The 15718-nt window shown below is 38.9% G+C and overlaps 1 non-coding gene across 1 annotated transcript; it reads right to left on the bottom strand.

The window, feature by feature from the left end:
- Positions 1–7179: 7179 nt before the first annotated feature.
- LOC149828391 (small nucleolar RNA R71) lies at positions 7180–7282 on the bottom strand. Its single transcript, XR_016434528.1, has one exon. It is a non-coding gene; the product is annotated as a small nucleolar RNA R71 (small nucleolar RNA).
- Positions 7283–15718: the final 8436 nt, after the last annotated feature.

A 15718-nucleotide genomic window follows, 5' to 3' on the forward strand; every position in this document is an offset into this window, starting at 1 on the left:
GACATCCGTTAAATTTTTTTTACAGGTTTATAACCTAAGACAACGAGATCCTTGTCTCACCGTTATAGCCAATAACAATGAATCAATTCTCTCTGTTATAGCCTACAACAACAAATCATCGTTGGTGTTGGTTTACCCTTTAACAACGAGGTATAAATGTCATCGTTACTACTCAACAAAGGTTCATTTTTTTCGGTGACTTTTTGGTGAGAATTCTCGCCATTATAGGTTTATAGCGACGAGATATATCGCCGCTATTGACATGCATCCTTGTAGTGTGCTATTCGGGTCTTATGTGGGTTCGACTAGACACTCAAATTAGTCCCAATGCATAAAGCCCAAGCTAAGGTCTTACCAAAGTGATGCAAGAGCATAGCAGAAGACCTGAATCCATAAGGATCTGATTTATATATTGGTTTTTTATCATTTGTATATTTTATATTTGGATAATTTTTGTATTTTGGGTTTGTTTATAATGAATATTGAATTTATATATTAGATCCAATAATCAGATCTAACTAGATTAGGATAAGTTTATCTTTTAAGATAATTATCAGATTGGATACTTTACTTGAATTAGAATTAGGTAAAATTTCATCTATTTATAGATGAGATTTCTATGTAAATGGACAATTAGTGATAAATTAATTTGAGATATTTTTGTGTGATTTGCTTTTAATTTTCTGTCAACTTTTTGTTTTTTGTAGTTTTTTAGTTGTGTAGCTGTGCTAGGATGCCGATTCGTGTGGGTTTCAGTAACGATTATCTTGACCACTGCATTAATTTGGTATAAGAGCTTCAGTTGTTCTCCTTTATCATTGATATTGTGAAGTTTGAGGGAAGATCCTGTTAGGAAAAAGGGACAGTTCACCTCAATTCGTTCAATCGAATGATTTTAGGGAACAATCCCATCAAATTCAAGCATTTGCAGAATATTTCAACTCAGGGATTGACATCAATTAATCATGACTTACAGTTACTCAAAACATCGACATACTTGGTTGATGGGCGATGTTGTATAGATCTTCAACGCAAATACCTACAGTTGCCGCCAAGCAATCATTCATTGGACCATTGTGTTTTTTCGTAGACCCGTCATCCAGTAAAGACGTGAACGAATGCCCAACATAGGTTCTCTGAGATAGATAATCAGTGCACCTATCGATCATCCTTGACTGACGATAGCCCTTGCCAGCGGCTGCATGCCTCCCCTTCTTACCATCTTCTTCCTCATCTCCACCTTCGTTATTCCCCTTCAACCGCCCACCACCACCATTTCTGCATACATCCGAACCTCTGACAAAAACCTCAAACCATCAGCTGCTTTGGGCACCGACTGACATCCTTGCCAAAACTCCTCTACTGGTCCCATCTGGTCCTACTCCTTTCACCACCAACCCTCTCCCTCTCTTGCAGGTTATTGTAAATGGCCAAGAGAGTTCGAGGCCACCCGTAGGCTGGGAGATGACCGACGGGTTTTGTCGGCCTCCTCTGGCTATTAGTCGTTGGTTCCTTCAAAGTGGATCCACATTTTGTCTCAACCATCTGCTCCAGATTTGTTTGACCTGTTTCACTTCAGAGGCATCTCATGTGACTTTGGTTGGTTTGGAAATAATGTTCTTGGTTTTAGTGTGCATGTTCTGGTTCATTCAGATGATAGACCTAGTTCTATATTGTGAGCCCATAACCCACAAGGTGAAACGGAATTGAAAAAATGCAAGCAAAATTCAGATTTGGCAAGTCATCTCCAACTCGAGAAGAATGATGCAAGAGCGGAGCAGAAGACCCGAGTCCATAAGGATCCATTTGGATCCAATTTATATTTTAGATTTTTATCATTTGGATATTTTGTATTTGGATCATTTTTGCATTTTTGGTTCATTTGTAATGGGTATTGAATTTATGTATTATATACAATATCCAAATCTAATAGATTAGGATAAGTTTATCTTTTAAGAGGGTTATCAAATTAGGTAGTTTACTTGAATTGGAATTAGGTAAAATCTCATCTATTTATAGATGATAGATCTTTGTAAATGGACTGATGATGCATGAAATGCACATCATGTAAACAAGTTTTTCATGCATTTTGTATCAAGTTTAAGGTTTTAAACCCATGTTTAGATGTGTTTTGATAGTAAGGGGCTATGATTCGAATTTCAGAAAAATCGGAGTTAAAATGAAAGAGTTATGGCTATTTCAGTGTTTGGGCACGGATTTCGAGGTGGATCGGATCCATATCCGACCCAATTAGGTTAATTGGACCTTGGATCAACTCTTAGAAAGCCCAAAACCCAACCCACACGCCTATTCATATCCATTTCAAAAAGTTTTTCTGAAAACCCCCCAGAAAGTGGCGCCTAGCAATATTTTATTTTTTAACACTCTTTCTGAAAAATGTCAAAACTATAAATAGTTTTTTTTCAAGAACCCTAGGCATCTTTGGCTATGTTTGGACGCCCCTTGCAGTGAATCTACTCCAGCAACTCCTTCCTCTCCATCTCCCCCACGTGTTGGCCATTGAAGACCGGTCTATGCTTGATTTTCAAGCATATTTTCGATCTTTCTTTTGTTTCTTTTCATTTCTTTCTTGTTCCTTGTTGTCGTTTCACCACTTTTCTGTATTTTTGCAGGTGTAGCAGAGGTGGAGACCATTAACCTTGGGCGGGAGTGCGAAACACACCACCAAGGTGAGCCGGCCCTACCTCCATCCGGCTTTCTACACCCTCCGATCGAGAATCGGCTCACATTCCATCGTCGGTGGATCTCCAACGTGTAGCAGCTGCAAAGGTGCCGTTTTTTGGTGAAGTCCAGCATTCTCGAACTGTGTAGGACGTCTATCTCCAGCCACGGTCCGCTCTTCTTCATCCCCCCGGTCGTCGGATCTTCCAAAAGGTAGGTCTTCTTCTTCCTTCTCTTTTAGCTAAAACCGAAAGTGAGTGTTGCTTTTCTTTTATTATTTTCGGTGTGTTTCTTGTTTTTATTTTTGGTTCAACCTTAGAGTAACATTCGTGCATAGACCAACACGTTAGATATAGGTTTTGTTTTATTGTTTTCATGTTTGATTATTGACTCTCATTGTTTTTCAATCAAAACGTGTAAATCGGCTAGAGTTTTTCTAGCCGATTTGAGTTTTTGTTTTCAACGTGTCTCATTGTGAAGTTTTTACAGAAAATCCAATAAAAATTTTCCCTTTTGATTCATTTTAAACGTTTGGTTGTGAGTTATGATTGTGTGTTCATTTAAAAAGCAAAATCCAAAAATCGGCTAGACTTATTCTAGCCGATTCTTGATTTTTACAAAAATATTTTTTCTTTGTTCTGATTTTTTTTATGTCCAGCATGTGTATTGAGTTGTTTTGCTGATAATCCATTTATAAAAGTTCAGTTTAATTCATTTTATTCGTGGGTTGTGCTTGTGTCTTGTTTGTTTTCATTTTTGAAAAAGAAAAAAAAAATCGGCTAGAGATATTCTAGCCGATCTTTTCATTTTCGTTAAAAGTGTGTTTAGGTTGGTAAGACGTGTGGTTTACTGTGTGTTTAGTATGTTAACAGTAGCATAAACTTGTGTTAGTCATTTCATTGTTTTAGGATTGATTTAACTAATTGTTTTAATCATTTTTCGTTTTTGTGTTTTGAGGCTATTGAATAAAATTTCAAAAATCAAGTTTTCTTTTTTTTTTTTATGTTTTTAATTCCAGCATAGTGCTGTTCTTGTTAGCCTTTGTGTAATTAGGAGTCCTTTGTATTATTTTCTAAGTTAGTTTTATCAAAATAGTGGTTATTTAGTTTTATTGCTTTTTGTTAATTTATAATTTTATTTTTTTTTATTTTCGTGTGGTTCTTCTTCTTCCCCAAGGTGGGGCGGCAGCCATTAGAGCTCCTATTGAGCTCTAGGTTGATTTTTTTTAGAAAGTCTTAATTGCCATTAGTTGAATTAGGAAGGTGTCTAGGTTCAATGTATTAGGGTTTTATCTCATAGCCGTTTTTAGTGGTCATTTAAGTAGGTTTTGGTAATTAGGGCAGCATTTAAGTTTAGAAAATCGTGTTTTTCAATTAGGCCTTTTCATTACCTAGGTGAGTCTTAAATTCTTTGGTAGTATATTCTTAATTTAGAGTTGGCGATTTTGAGAGGGGAGGTAATTAAGGTAATTGCATTTAAAAAGTTTTTGGAAAGAGTGGATTCCCCAAAAATCGTGTGGGATATTTAAGGAGGAAATAAATTTTGGATGTGCATTAAAGTAGGAGTTACTCTTTGATCTTGGAAAGTGTTTTTGAAAATTAAACTAAAATTCCAAATTAAGTCCCACGATTTTCAGAAAGGAATAAATGCTCTTTACTCAAGTTGGGAAAGCCAAAATCGTGGGGTTTTCTTCTAAGTTGGACTTTTCATTTTCCAAAGTGAGAGTTTAAATACAATTAAGGAGAGTAACTCCCTCATTAAGTGGGGCGGTTTTTGGAGAATCCAATTTATTTCAAAGTTTGAGCAATTACCATTATTACTTTATTTTCCCAACCTTCTCCCTTAAAATTGTGAACTTTGGATTAATTGTAGCTAATTAAGAGGTTGCTATTTTAATTGACCCAAGTTAAGTGAGGCAAACCCTAGTCTAAACCAACTCTAGCCTAAGTCAAAAGCCGAGCCCAATTAGTTAGGCCAAACCTAAACCAAGTCCACATTAGTCCGAGTCGAGTCAACCTTATCTCGAGCCTATCTCTCTCAACCTAGTCAAAACCGAGCCTACCTAATCCAATCCGAGTTCATCCTAATCCAATCCGAACCTACTCAAGTCCAAACCGAGCCTAGTTGAGTTAACCGAGTGAACCCTAACCCTAGCCTTTATTCTTTAATGAAGTAAGTTCATTTAGTATTATTTCTTTTGATTTTTATACTAATTACTTTATTTATCTAATTTAGTTTTAGTGTAGAAGTGTGTGTACGTATATCGTATTTGTTTAGTATGTGTGAAATGTGTTTTGTGATGGTTTGAATGATAGTTAGATATTAGTTAACTTATTAGTTAGATTGCATTTTATTGTTTAGCATAGTTGCATTTACATTGTTAGTTAACGTAGTTATAGTCATAATTTGCTTATCATGCTTTGTTCGCCGTGCATTTAGCGTATTCGTAATAGTCATCTGCATATACACTGTTATACATTGTCATTTAGATTGCATTAGGTATGATTTGTCTTTAAGAGTGTTAAAATAGATTCATAAAGTGAATAGTACATTCAAATAAAAACCAGATTTTTGCCCTGTCGCACTAGCATTATTTTCTGTGCAAAAATTCTGTGTTTTCCAAAAAAAATTCTTCTATTCACTTTATTGACGTGTTATTTGACTGCAGACCAAATTTCAGCTCATTCGGAGTTGATTTGGTCTGATTTTTAAGCGTTTTGCGAAAACCGCTTTTTCTGGATTTCAAATTACAGGACTTGCGATATCCTGATTTTTCCCAGATTTGAAACGCTTATATCTGGAGTTCTAGATACTGTTTTTCAATTCTGTAAAAACTGTCAGTTTGTTTAATCTGTCAGTTGCAGAACAGAACAAATTTCGGGAAAATCGGACCTTGTTTGCCTTGTCAAACAGTGGTTTTCTGATAACCTGTTAGAAAGCTATTTTACACTAGTTAGGGGCAGTTTCGTAATTTTCTTATTTTCGGCATTTTAGACTTGTTTTCAGTAGTTTCTGCATTTTAGGAGTTGCATAATCATCATACAGCATTAGTAGAATTAATTTGGTTAATTTTAGAATTAATTTAGTATTTTATTTAATTTTTGTTTGATAAGTAGCATTTGTTTTATTATTTTTATAAAATTAGAACTAATTTTAGTTATTGTTTGCATTGTTAGAATAGAATACTAACTTTGTATTTTTCTGCATTTTTAGGTGAAAAGCATATTTAGTTTCCAGGGTTATTGTCCAAGTGCGAAGATTCTCTAATTGGCGAAAAGACGGAAATACCCTTGGTGTGCAGCAGAAGACTGAGTGCTTGTTTATTTTCATTTTAGTGATTAATTGTAGTTGTATTAACTTTATAATTGTAGATTGACATTTGTCATTAATAAATTAAATTTTCTAGAAATATTGTGATTAATTTCTGTTCCCTGAGGATTCGACCCGTACTTACCACTTTGTGGAAAGTCGGTTTTTATATTTTTGGTTGACGATTTTCCAAAGTTTTATTGAAAATAATTGTTTTAAAAAAGATCATTCCAAAATATCAACCAAATTTTGGCGCCGTTGCCGGGGAACGACGAATTAATTACTATATTTCTTAGAGTTTAATTTATTAATTTGTTTTAGTTAGTTAATTAGTTTTTTTCTTTTTAGTTAGTAGGATTAGTAAGTGAATATAGGATTAACATAGTTAGTAAATATAGGATTCACGTATTGTTCTTTTTAGGATTCACTTAATTATCATTCTGCAAGGAGCGATTAGACAGGTGGGTTTTAGAAAAACATAGTTTGTGATTTCCTGTATTTATTTGTTTTAGCATTTTAGAATAGTTTACTTTGTTACTCATTTATTTAGTATAGAATTCTGACATAGCTAGATAGCATATCTGTTTGTTTTTAGTTACTGTTATTTGTTTATTTACATTTTAGTACCTGTGTAGTTTATTTTTTTTATTTTTAGATTTAGGTCGTTTGCTTACATCTGGTCTTAGTACCAGTGTATGCAGGGTCGGCGAGGTCTAGGAACCCCATTACACCCATTTGTTGACAACCCAGAGAGAATTTTACATTCTCATCGAAGTTCGGCAACAATGGCTGACATGGATCCTCCACCTCCACCCCCAGTGCTTTCACGCCCTCTGCGGGAATACTTCATTCCCACAGACTATGTTCAGGCATCTTGCATTCGGAGACCCGATGTAGGAGCGCCGCATTACGAGATTAAGGCCAACATTATTCAGATGCTTCCATCCTTTTATGGCCTTAGTCATGAGGATCCCTACCGACATTTAGATGAATTCCTCGAAATCTGTTCTACTGTTAAGATACAGAATTTCGATGATGATGCTTTAAGGTTGACTCTATTCCCCTTTTCATTGAAAGACAAAGCCAAGTATTGGCTAAAGTCCTTAGATTCTGTAGAAATAGAGTCATGGGATCAATTGCAACAGGAGTTTCTTCGGAAATATTTTCCCATTGGTCGTACGAACCAATATCGTAGAGCCATCACTAGCTTTTCAGAGCTAGATGGTGAGCGCTTTCATGAGACTTGGGAGAGAATGAAGGATCTCCTCAGGAATTGTCCCCATCATCAGGTGCCGAAATGGCAACTGGTGCAGAGCTTCTATGATGGATTGTCTGACAAGAATCGTCAGATGATCGACTCTTCATGTGGAGGGACATTCATGCTGAAGAGCGAGGACGAAGCATGGGGGTTATTTGATACATTAGCTGAGAATTCACTCCACCATGCTTCGAGCTCTCATTCGGATAGATCCACACCCAGCATTCAGAAGAAAGCTGGTGTTCTTGAGATTGGTCCATCTACTGCACTACAGTGCAAGGTAGACATGATTGCTCAGAAGCTAGACCAGCTTCTCTCAGGACCATCCACTACACAGCAGGTGTGTACTCTTTGTGCCAGTCCGGCACACGAGATCACTGAGTGCCCTTCGGCAGCTCAGTACCCTGAATTTGTTCAAGAACAAGTTCAGGCAGCTCAGGGTTATGTCAGACCGCCGAATAACCCATTTTCATCGACATATAATCCGGGTTGGCGTAACCATCCCAATTTTTCATGGAAGAATCCACAGTCTTCCATGCAGATGCCTACATCCTCTCAGCCAGTTCGGCAACCATCTTTTACTCAGTCATTTCAAAGACCAAACTATTCTCAGTCTTCTTCTTCTTCAGTTCCTCCCCCGATTCAGCAGGAATCTGCCCCGCAGACATCTTTTGAGGAGAGACTTCTCCAGGCATTCCAAGAGGTGAAAGCCTCTAATCAGAACGCCTTCGAGAAGTGTAGCCAGATTTTGAGCTCGCATACGCAGTCCATTGCGAAATTAGAATCGCAAATGGGACAGTTAGCTGAGGCTATTAGTAGGAGACCCGACGGTACATTGCCGAGTCAGGCTGTCATGAACCCGAAGGGCAAGGACCAGATGACTGGAGGCCTATTTCATACTGAGACACAGCAGCAGGTTAAATCAGTTATGGCCTTGAGGAGTGGACGTGAGTATCACGTCGAGAGCAGAGAGCGAGAGAGTAGAGAGAGGATAGAGGAGCCAGAAACCATTGTTTCACCTACGTCGGCTCAGCCATCATCCCCATCCCCATCATCATCTTCATCATCATCTTTATCTTCATCCTCAGAGAAGAAGAAGGATAAGAGTGAGCCTTCTCACAAAGAGGAGGAGCCAGCAGAGTATATTCCCCCACCACCCTATCCCAAAGCATTAGAGTCTCCCGAATATAGAGGGAAGCAAGGTGCGAAGATCCAGGACATGCTTGACATCTTCAAGCATGTGCAGATCAACCTACCTTTGCTCGATGCGATTCAGCAGGGGCCGACATATGCCAAATTCCTGAAGGAACTATGTACGCAGAAGCGTAAATCTAGAGAGAGAGTTCCTAACAGGGTCCATCTGACTGAGCAGGTGAGTTCAGTACTTCAGCATCAGACACCACCAAAGCTCAAAGACCCTGAAGCCCCTATCATTGCTTGTACTATAGGGAACATCCGGATAGAACGCGCATTGCTCGATCTTGGAGCAAGCGTGAACATTCTGCCTGGGTATTTCTTTGATTCTTTCGGGCTAGGAGAGATGAGATCGACTCCGATTACGCTTCAACTGGCAGATCGTTCTGTCAAGGTACCGAGAGGTGTCTTGGAAGACGTGCTAGTTAAGGTGGATGATTTTTATTTTCCAGTTGATTTCATTATTCTTGATATGGAAGGAGTAGACAGCCAGCACCAGACTCCGATTATTTTAGGCAGACCATTCTTGGCGACTGCCAATGCGTGCATCAACTGTAGGACCGGAGCCATGGATCTCTCATTCGGCAATCGAAAGGTCAAGCTGAATATTTTCAATGCCGCGATGGGACCAGCAGGAGACATGGACTGCTTTCATGTAGACATTGCACATGAGTTAGTGGAGGAGCAACCTGAGTTGTACATTACTGAGGATTCTTTAGATCTGTACAATATAGAGAAGAATAGTAGTGTAGATAGTGTAGATGTGTCTAGAGTGTCGTCAGAGAGACCACCTTGGGGAGCTGTCAGGGAGCCTCTTCCACCACTTGCGGAGACCCCCGCCAAATCGTCGATCGAGTCACCTCCGAAACTTGAGCTGAAGCCCTTACCAGATTCACTCAAGTATGCTTATCTCGGAGATGATGAGACTCTGCCTGTGATCATCTCGTCCTTGCTCACTGAGGAGCAGGAGCAGAGATTGCTGACTATTCTTCGAGAGCACAAGGCAGCGATTGGCTGGGGAGTTGCTGATCTGAAAGGGATTGATCCTTCATTCTGCATGCATATGATCCATTGTGATAAGGAAGTCAAGCCATTTAGGGATATGCAGAGAAGGCTAAATCCCAACATGAAGGAAGTGGTAAAGAAAGAGGTGGTGAAGTGGTTGGATGCCAGAATCATTTACCCTATTTCTGATAGCCAGTGGGTCAGTCCGATTCAGGTTGTGCCAAAGAAGTCAGGACTCACTGTGGTTGAGAACGAGAAGGGCGAGAGAATTCCGATGAGGACCACTACAGGATGGCGAGTCTGCATCGATTATAAGAAGCTGAATGTGGCAACTAGGAAAGATCATTTCCCATTGCCATTCATTGATCAGATCTTAGAGAGACTCGCAGGGCAGAGCTACTACTGCTTTCTAGATGGATATTCAGGATACAATCAGGTAGCTGTCCATCCTGACGACCAGGAGAAGACCACGTTTACATGTCCTTATGGCACCTTCGCGTTTAGACGTATGCCGTTTGGGCTCTGTAATGCCCCGGCCACTTTTCAGAGGTGCATGCTTGCTATCTTCTCGGACATGATTGATGATGTGATGGAAGTTTTTATGGACGACTTTTCAGTGTATGGCTCTTCTTTTGAAGATTGCCTCCAAAAACTTACTCGAGTACTGAGTAGGTGTGCGGAGACCAAACTCGTCCTGAGTTGGGAAAAGAGCCATTTTATGGTCCAGGAGGGGATTGTGCTAGGACACATTGTGTCCAAGCGTGGTATTGAGGTTGACAGAGCGAAGGTGGAATCCATTTCCCGTTTGACTCCACCTACCTCTGTGAGGCAGATTCGATCATTTTTAGGGCATGCGGGTTTTTACAGGCGGTTCATAAAAGATTTCAGCAAAATCTCCCGACCGCTTTGCACGTTATTGGAGAAAGACCAGCCCTTTGTTTTTGGTGAGGATTATATGAAGGCCTTTGAGATTCTCAAAGAGGCCTTGATTACTGCACCTATTTTGAGACCTCCAGATTGGACTCTCCCATTTGAGATTATGTGCGACACATCTGATTATGCTATGGGGGCTATTTTAGGACAATGCGTTGATAGAAAGCCTTATGTGATCTACTATGCGAGTAGAACTCTGTCTGATGCCCAGATGAATTATACTACGACAGAGAAGGAACTACTTGCGGTAGTTTTCACATTGGATAAATTTAGGTCCTATTTACTCGGTTCGAAGGTGGTTGTCTATTCTGACCATTCTGCATTGAAATATTTGTTGAATAAGAAAGACACCAAACCGAGATTGATTCGTTGGGTTCTTCTACTACAGGAGTTTGATCTCGAGATTCGAGATAAGAAGGGAAGCGAGAACGTAGTAGCAGACCATCTTTCCAGACTGATCGTGGAGACCACGCAGGATCAGAGGCCGATCAATGATTCTTTCCCTGACGAGCAGATCATGTCAGTCAGTACACCGCAGTTACCCTGGTTTGCAGATATTGTGAACTATCTGGTTTCGAGGCAGATACCTGAGCATTGGAACAAGAATGAGCATGAGAGATTCCTATCTCAGGTAAGGCACTATTATTGGGATGAACCAAAGTTGTTCAAATACTGTGCAGACCAGATCATTAGGAGATGTGTTCCGGAGGAGGAATACCAGTCCATTATGAATTTTTCCCATTCATTAGCCTGTGGAGGGCATTTTAGTAGTAGGAAGACGGCTGCAAAGGTTTTGCAGTCAGGATTTTATTGGCCCACACTCCACAGGGATGCTCATGAGTTCTGTAGGCGATGCCTGCGATGCCAGCAGATTGGGAACATGTCCAAGAGGGACATGATGCCCTTGCTTCCGATTTTGATAGTCGAGATTTTTGATGTTTGGGGCATTGATTTCATGGGACCATTTCCGCCTTCATTCAGAAATTTATACATCCTTGTGGCGGTTGATTATGTGTCTAAGTGGGTCGAGGCTGTGGCAACCAAGACCAATGATCACAGAGTAGTGCTTAAGTTTATTAAGCACAACATTTTCAGTCGCTTTGGTGTGCCACGTGCGATGATTAGCGATGGTGGCAAGCATTTTAGGAATGTACAGATAGCTTCTCTTCTGAGAAGATATTCTGTCAATCATAGATTCACCACTCCATATCATCCGCAGACTAGTGGACAGGTTGAAGTGTCCAATAGGGAGATTAAGCGAATTTTAGAAAAGACAGTTCGTCCGGACCGCAAGGATTGGTCCCAGCGATTAGATGATGCACTGTGGGCATATAGAACTGCATTTAAGACTCCCATTGGCATGTCCCCGTATCGCCTTGTATTCGGGAAAGCATGCCATCTTCCTGTTGAGCTAGAGCATAGAGCGTACTCGGCTATCAAGAAATTGAATTTTGACCTCACCCAGGCTGGCAAAGAGAGAGCACTACAACTTTCAGAATTAGAGGAACTCAGGAATGATGCATATGAGAATGCCAAATTATACAAAGCTCGCACAAAAGCATTTCATGATAAGCATATTGTTAGAAAAGTGTTTGAGCCAGATCAGAAAGTGTGGCTATATAATTCTCGTTTACATTTATTCCCAGGGAAGTTAAGATCGAGATGGACAGGTCCGTACATTGTGAAAGAAGTATTTCCCCATGGAGCGGTAACATTATTCGATCCTATGACCCAAGGTACATTCAAGGTAAATGGGCAAAGACTGAAGCCCTTCATTTCAGATGCCTTGCAGGATGGTGAGTGTGAGATAGTGCATCTCACGAAGGCATGAGGATTCGACCAGAGGGATGTATCATATGTACATTAATTTGTTTTTCATTTCAGTGTTTTTCTTTATTCAGTATTTCATATGTGCTAACATTTGTTTTGATGTATGCAGGATGAATCTAACACGTAGTGTATCAGTTACCAGGTGCATGGAAGAGCTTTCAAAGAATTCAAAGATCAGATGAAATTCAACTTCAGAAGCTCAGAGCAAATCAGGTTGTATCTATCCTTTCTCCCATATAGTTGTTAGTGTCTTTTAGTGTGCATGTGCATTACATTTTTACTTATTTTGTATGCCACTAGGGACAGTGTCATTCAAGCATGGGGGGTGGTTTAGATGCATGCACACAAAAAATTCAAATTTTTTTGTATGACTGGTAATCTAAGTAGGCATTTGAGAATAAGTTGTAGCATATATGATTATTTTTGGCATAATCTAACAGTTTATAAATTTTTAAGCCCCATAAATTTTTTTTTTCTGAACTGAGTCAAATAGAGTAGTTATTCATGAGAAAATTCAAAGAAAAGATAGTATTTGATTGTTAGAAAATTTTGAATTACTTTAGTATAAGTATGCACAGTATGTTTTCTGAAAGAAATAAGCAATGGAAAGATGTGTTTGAAAAATGAGTTTAAAAGAATAGAGTTACGTTTAGTTGTTGATGTCTTCGTGAATCCTAGTAGTGGAACTCAGACACGAGATGAAGTGTTTGAGTATCTTAACGAAAAGGATAACGAAGGAGATCACTTTCTTGTCTAAGTCGATATCTGTGGCCTTTGTAGTTCGAGTAAGTAGAATCTGAAGGGTGTTTTACACCTGGTGCCCCAAAGCCAGCTGGTTTGGGAGCCACCGGTTCGAAAACTTGTTACATGGACTGCATAGAAAGCCTAAGAGATAGAGACATTGCACATGACGAGAGGCAGACTATACGTAAACTATTAGAATAGAAGGTCTAGTGACTCGAGCAATTAAGTCCGAGGGATACTTTGTATCTAGTGCCCTAAGGCCGACCGGCTTGGGAGTCACTGACCCAAAGCTCGCTACACGGGTCACGAAAACTGACTATTCGAAATAGTGCTCATATGAGAAGAATGCGCAAGAGATCTAAAGTTGAAAAAAAAGTGAAAATGAAAGAAAAAGAATATGCAAAATGAGAAAATTTTCATTGCTTAGGCATATATGTGTATTACTGTGCAGAAAATATACAAGTGAGAATAAATGAGTAAAACATGAGAATACTTGACTTTCCGAGAAAAATCATGAACTAGCTACAATATTAGAAAAGTGAAGGAAAAGAATTTTTATTGTGGCGGCATGAGATGTTTAAACTTGTTTTGAGAATGTCAATTACATGAGATATTTGTTCCAACTGCATTCTTAAGAGCCTAATATTTTTGAAAGATCATCCTCGCATTTCATTGATGTTTGTGGGTAGCATCTCTGCAAACCCTCACGAGACCTTACTCGTCCACTAGTGTAAGCTAGGGGTTTAAAGGGCTTGTTGCATACGCTAAATGCAACCGTGATTCCTACGAAAGTGAGTTAGTATTATGCATTCATGCTTAACATTTCTTGTCTTCGTTGCATATCATAATTAGGGTTTGTTAAGGGACTAACAAACATTCAAGCATGGGGTATTTGATGATGCATGAAATGCACATCATGTAAACAAGTTTTTCATGCATTTTGTATCAAGTTTAAGGTTTTAAACCCATGTTTAGATGTGTTTTGATAGTAAGGGGCTATGGTTCGAATTTCAGAAAAATCGGAGTTAAAATGAGAGAGTTATGGCTATTTCAGTGTTTGGGCATGGATTTCGAGGTGGATCGGATCCATATCCGACCCAATTAGGTTAATTGGACCTTGGATCAACTCTTAGAAAGCCCAAAATCCAACCCACACGCCTATCCATATCCATTTCAAAAAGTTTTTCTGAAAACCCCCCAGAAAGTGGCGCCTAGCAATATTTTATTTTTTAACACTCTTTCTGAAAAATGTCAAAACTATAAATAGTTTTTTTTCAAGAACCCTAGGCGTCTTTGGTTGTGTTTGGACGCCCCTTGCAATGAATCTACTCCAGCAACTCATTCCTCTCCATCTCCCCCACGTGTTGGCCATTGATGACCGGTCTATGCTTGATTTTCAAGCATATTTTCGATCTTTCTTTTGTTTATTTTCATTTCTTTCTTGTTCCTTGCTGTCGTTTCACCACTTTTCTGTATTTTTGCAGGTGTAGCAGAGGTGGAGACCATTAACCTTGGGCGGGAGTGCGAAACACACCACCAAGGTGAGCCGGCCCTACCTCCATCCGGCTTTCTACACCCTCCGATCGAGAATCGGCTCACATTCCATCGTCGGTGGATCTCCAACGTGTAGCAGCTGCAAAGGTGCCGTTTTTTGGTGAAGTCCAGCATTCTCGAACTGTGTAGGACGTCTATCTCCAGCCACGGTCCGCTCTTCTTCATCCCCCCGGTCGTCGGATCTTCCAAAAGGTAGGTCTTCTTCTTCCTTCTTTTTTAGCTAAAACTGAAAGTGAGTGTTGCTTTTCTTTTATTATTTTCGGTGTGTTTCTTGTTTTTATTTTTTGTTCAACCTTAGAGTAACATTCGTGCATAGACCAACACGTTAGATATAGGTTTTGTTTTATTGTTTTCATGTTTGATTATTGACTCTTATTGTTTTTCAATCAAAACGTGTAAATCGGCTAGAGTTTTTCTAGCCGATTTGAGTTTTTGTTTTCAACGTGTCTCATTGTGAAGTTTTTACAGAAAATCCAATAAAATTTTTCCCTTTTGATTCATTTTAAACGTTTGGTTGTGAGTTATGATTGTGTGTTCATTTAAAAAGCAAAATCCAAAAATCGGCTAGACTTATTCTAGCCGATTCTTGATTTTTACAAAAATATTTTTTCTTTGTTCTGATTTTTTTTATGTTCAGCATGTGTATTGAGTTGTTTTGCTGATAATCCATTTATAAAAGTTCAGTTTAATTCATTTTATTCGTGGGTTGTGCTTGTGTCTTGTTTGTTTTCATTTTTGAAAAAGAAAAAAAAAATCGGCTAGAGATATTCTAGCCGATCTTTTCATTTTCGTTAAAAGTGTGTTTAGGTTGGTAAGACGTGTGGTTTACTGTGTGTTTAGTATGTTAACAGTAGCATAAACTTGTGTTAGTCATTTCATTGTTTTAGGATTGATTTAACTAATTGTTTTAATCATTTTTCGTTTTTGTGTTTTGAGGCTATTGAAGAAAATTTCAAAAATCAAGTTTTTTTTTTTTTTTTTATGTTTTTAATTCCAGCATAGTGCTGTTCTTGTTAGCCTTTGTGTAATTAGGAGTCCTTTGTATTATTTTCTAAGTTAGTTTTATCAAAATAGTGGTTATTTAGTTTTATTGCTTTTTGTTAATTTATAATTTTATTTTTTTTTATTTTCGTGTGGTTCTTCTTCTTCCCCAAGGTGGGGCGGCAGCCATTAGAGCTCCTATTGAGCTCTAGGTTGATTTTTTTTAGA

Source organism: Nuphar pumila, chromosome 9 (assembly GCF_984573655.1).
Source record: "Nuphar pumila chromosome 9, dmNupPumi1.hap1.1, whole genome shotgun sequence".
Taxonomy (NCBI): Eukaryota; Viridiplantae; Streptophyta; class Magnoliopsida; order Nymphaeales; family Nymphaeaceae; genus Nuphar; species Nuphar pumila.